This window comes from Maylandia zebra, linkage group LG23 (genome assembly GCF_041146795.1).
Source record: "Maylandia zebra isolate NMK-2024a linkage group LG23, Mzebra_GT3a, whole genome shotgun sequence".
Classification (NCBI taxonomy): domain Eukaryota; kingdom Metazoa; phylum Chordata; class Actinopteri; order Cichliformes; family Cichlidae; genus Maylandia; species Maylandia zebra.
The window spans coordinates 100,001-105,000 of record NC_135188.1 but is presented as its reverse complement, the minus strand read 5'-3'; positions in this window follow the sequence as shown (position 1 = coordinate 105,000).

The window sequence follows — 5,000 nt, the reverse complement described above, 5'->3', positions numbered from 1 at the left end:
TTAATGTCAGGAGATGCCCTGTGATGCTGGGGCCATTGTGTAAGATTGGAATGTGTACCAGTGGCTGGTGGGTGGTCCTTGAAGGTCCCGGGAGGAGGCGGCGAGGAGGCAGCGGGTGGCTGGGCTTGAGCTGTGGATCAGGGACGTCATTAATTCTGCCTGGTGCTGCGTGTGCCCTGTGCAGCTTGGATGTCTGCCGCTGACGCTCTGTGGTTCCTGTTCTGCTGATCTCCTGGTCCACACACCGCTTCAGGGTGCACTGTACAAGGGAAGAAGAAATGCATCATTGGTTACCAAAATAAAACAGTGTCTTTCTGCCTGTGTCATTCTGTTTGGTTTCTTTGAGCGTTTGTTTCTTAAATACACAGCAAGTGTCACTCTCTCTCTCTGTCACACACACACACACACACACACACACACACACACACACACACCAAAGCAAACACACCAAAGCGCACACACACACACACACACACACAGACACTGTGAGGTCTGCAGTTCAAAATTTGAATCTCAGAGCTTGGTGTTTTTGTCTCCCTCCAGTGGACAAATGCAGGTATGATTAGGGTTGGTTAGGTTAAGGGGATTTAGCCAGAGCTTGACGGAATAAAATGGAATAACTGGGAAAGTAAGTGTCGTAGAGGGATGAAAGTGGTGTCTACGTGGGGATTTTCTGCCGCTCCGCACGCGCTGGTGAAGACCCCATGTCGATAGCACCAACGGTTCTGGACTTGGTGTAAATGGGTCCAAATTTGACGGAATAAAAAGGTCAAAGTGGCAGATAGGAGTGTCCGATCGGGCCGATTCCACCACCACTGTACTCAGCAGGCCCTGCCGGGTCGTTAGACACGCAGCATGGCAGGGATCGGTGACATAACATGTAGCAGTTTCCCTTCACAGAAGCGTCTGCAGCAGGTGGGTGGAGGAGGAGGCAGCAGAACCAGGCCTTTGGAGCACTGTGTCATCTCCTGGTCCTGATGCTTTGAATCTCCCTCTCTGTCTGTCTGTCTGTCTGTCACACACACACACACAGAAGCTGGTCAAGTGCTGTGCAACTGGGATTGCACCTGTCGTCCACAGGAGGGCGCCTAGCTGGGAAGTCCAGTACATTCCATATTAAAGTTGTTGCAAGTGCATTTTTTGTGTAAAAGACAGACACACACACACACACACACACACACACACACACACACACAGTAAGGTCTGAAGTGCAAAATTTGAATTACATTCCTTTGTATCTCTCCCTCTCTCTCTCTCTCTCTCTCTCTCTCTCTCTCTGTCAACACACACACACACACACACACACACACACACACACACACACACACACACAGTAAGGTCTGAAGTGCAAAATTTGAATTACATTCCTTTGTATCTCTCCCTCTCTCTCTCTCTCTCTCTCTCTCTCTCTCTCTCTGTCTCTCTCTCTCTCTCTCTCTCTCTGTCAACACACACACACACACACACACACACACACACACACACACACACACAGTAAGGTCTGAAGTGCAAAATTTGAATTACATTCCTTTGTATCTCTCCCTCTCTCTCTCTCTCTCTCTCTGTCTCTCTCTCTCTCTCTCTGTCAACACACACACACACACACACACACACACACACACACACACACACACACGCTCAATGGAGTATAAAATAAAGACCGGGGCAGTTCTCTCACTGGAGTCTCTTAGAGTGGAGGCTGCCCTTGCTAGCAAGAAGTTCTGTGTGTTTCTCTTCTCTGAGTCTTTACTGAAGAAGTGTTTTATAACATTTTCCTTAACAACTGACATGTGTTTTTTGTGTAAAAGAGAGAGAGACACACACACACACACACACACACACACACACTCACACTCAGCAGCTCAGAGATGAGGGAAAAACAACAGAAATCAGGATAGATTTTAATGTCAGGAGATGCCCTGTGATGCTGGGGCCATTGTGTAAGATTGGAATGTGTACCAGTGGCTGGTGGGTGGTCCTTGAAGGTCCCAGGAGGAGGCGGCGAGGAGGCAGCGGGTGGCTGGGCTTGAGCTGTGGATCAGGGACGTCATTAATTCTGCCTGGTGCTGCGTGTGCCCTGTGCAGCTTGGATGTCTGCCGCTGACGCTCTGTGGTTCCTGTTCTGCTGATCTCCTGGTCCACACACGGCTTCAGGGTGCACTGTACAAGGGAAGAAGAAATGCATCATTGGTTACCAAAATAAAACAGTGTCTTTCTGCCTGTGTCATTCTGTTTGGTTTCTTTGAGCGTTTGTTTCTTAAATACACAGCAAGTGTCACTCTCTCTCTCTGTCACACACACACACACACACACACACACACACACACAGTAAGGTCTGAAGTGCAAAATTTGAATTACATTCCTTTGTATCTCTCCCTCTCTCTCTCTCTCTCTCTCTCTCTCTCTCTCTCTGTCTCTCTCTCTCTCTCTCTGTCAACACACACACACACACACTCACACACACCAAAGCACACAGACAGAAGCTGGTCACAACTGCTGTGCAGCTGGGATTGAACCAGGGGGGCTCCCTCTGCTGGCTCAATGCGGTACAAAGTGTCAGAAGCTGTTAGATATCTGCTTTTGACAATCAATTGCACCTGTCATCCACAGGAGGGCGCCTAGCTGGGAAGTCCAGTACATTCCATATTAAAGTTGTTGCAAGTGCATTTTTTGTGTAAAAGACAGACACACAAACACACACACACACTGTAAGGTCTGAAGTGCAAAATTTGAATTACATTCCTTTGTATCTCTCCCTCTCTCTCTCTCTCTCTCTCTCTCTCTCTGTCTCTCTCTCTCTCTCTGTCAACACACACACACACACACACACACACACACACACACACACACACACACACACGCTCAATGGAGTATAAAATAAAGACCGGGGCAGTTCTCTCACTGGAGTCTCTTAGAGTGGAGGCTGCCCTTGCTAGCAAGAAGTTCTGTGTGTTTCTCTTCTCTGAGTCTTTACTGAAGAAGTGTTTTATAACATTTTCCTTAACAACTGACATGTGTTTTTTGTGTAAAAGAGAGAGAGAGACACACACACACACTCACACTCACACTCAGCGGCTCAGAGATGAGGGAAAAACAACAGAAATCAGGATAGATTTTAATGTCAGGAGATGCCCTGTGATGCTGGGGCCATTGTGTAAGATTGGAATGTGTACCAGTGGCTGGTGGGTGGTCCTTGAAGGTCCCGGGAGGAGGCGGCGAGGAGGCAGCGGGTGGCTGGGCTTGAGCTGTGGATCAGGGACGTCATTAATTCTGCCTGGTGCTGCGTGTGCCCTGTGCAGCTTGGATGTCTGCCGCTGACGCTCTGTGGTTCCTGTTCTGCTGATCTCCTGGTCCACACACCGCTTCAGGGTGCACTGTACAAGGGAAGAAGAAATGCATCATTGGTTACCAAAATAAAACAGTGTCTTTCTGCCTGTGTCATTCTGTTTGGTTTCTTTGAGCGTTTGTTTCTTAAATACACAGCAAGTGTCACTCTCTCTCTCTGTCACACACACACACACACACACACACACACACACACACACACACCAAAGCAAACACACCAAAGCGCACACACACACACACACACACACAGACACTGTGAGGTCTGCAGTTCAAAATTTGAATCTCAGAGCTTGGTGTTTTTGTCTCCCTCCAGTGGACAAATGCAGGTATGATTAGGGTTGGTTAGGTTAAGGGGATTTAGCCAGAGCTTGACGGAATAAAATGGAATAACTGGGAAAGTAAGTGTCGTAGAGGGATGAAAGTGGTGTCTACGTGGGGATTTTCTGCCGCTCCGCACGCGCTGGTGAAGACCCCATGTCGATAGCACCAACGGTTCTGGACTTGGTGTAAATGGGTCCAAATTTGACGGAATAAAAAGGTCAAAGTGGCAGATAGGAGTGTCCGATCGGGCCGATTCCACCACCACTGTACTCAGCAGGCCCTGCCGGGTCGTTAGACACGCAGCATGGCAGGGATCGGTGACATAACATGTAGCAGTTTCCCTTCACAGAAGCGTCTGCAGCAGGTGGGTGGAGGAGGAGGCAGCAGAACCAGGCCTTTGGAGCACTGTGTCATCTCCTGGTCCTGATGCTTTGAATCTCCCTCTCTGTCTGTCTGTCTGTCTGTCACACACACACACACAGAAGCTGGTCAAGTGCTGTGCAACTGGGATTGCACCTGTCGTCCACAGGAGGGCGCCTAGCTGGGAAGTCCAGTACATTCCATATTAAAGTTGTTGCAAGTGCATTTTTTGTGTAAAAGACAGACACACACACACACACACACACACACACACACACACACACAGTAAGGTCTGAAGTGCAAAATTTGAATTACATTCCTTTGTATCTCTCCCTCTCTCTCTCTCTCTCTCTCTCTCTCTCTCTCTGTCAACACACACACACACACACACACACACACACACACACACACACACACACACAGTAAGGTCTGAAGTGCAAAATTTGAATTACATTCCTTTGTATCTCTCCCTCTCTCTCTCTCTCTCTCTCTCTCTCTCTCTCTCTGTCTCTCTCTCTCTCTCTCTCTCTCTGTCAACACACACACACACACACACACACACACACACACACACACACACACAGTAAGGTCTGAAGTGCAAAATTTGAATTACATTCCTTTGTATCTCTCCCTCTCTCTCTCTCTCTCTCTCTGTCTCTCTCTCTCTCTCTCTGTCAACACACACACACACACACACACACACACACACACACACACACACACACGCTCAATGGAGTATAAAATAAAGACCGGGGCAGTTCTCTCACTGGAGTCTCTTAGAGTGGAGGCTGCCCTTGCTAGCAAGAAGTTCTGTGTGTTTCTCTTCTCTGAGTCTTTACTGAAGAAGTGTTTTATAACATTTTCCTTAACAACTGACATGTGTTTTTTGTGTAAAAGAGAGAGAGACACACACACACACACACACACACACACACACTCACACTCAGCAGCTCAGAGATGAGGGAAAAACAACA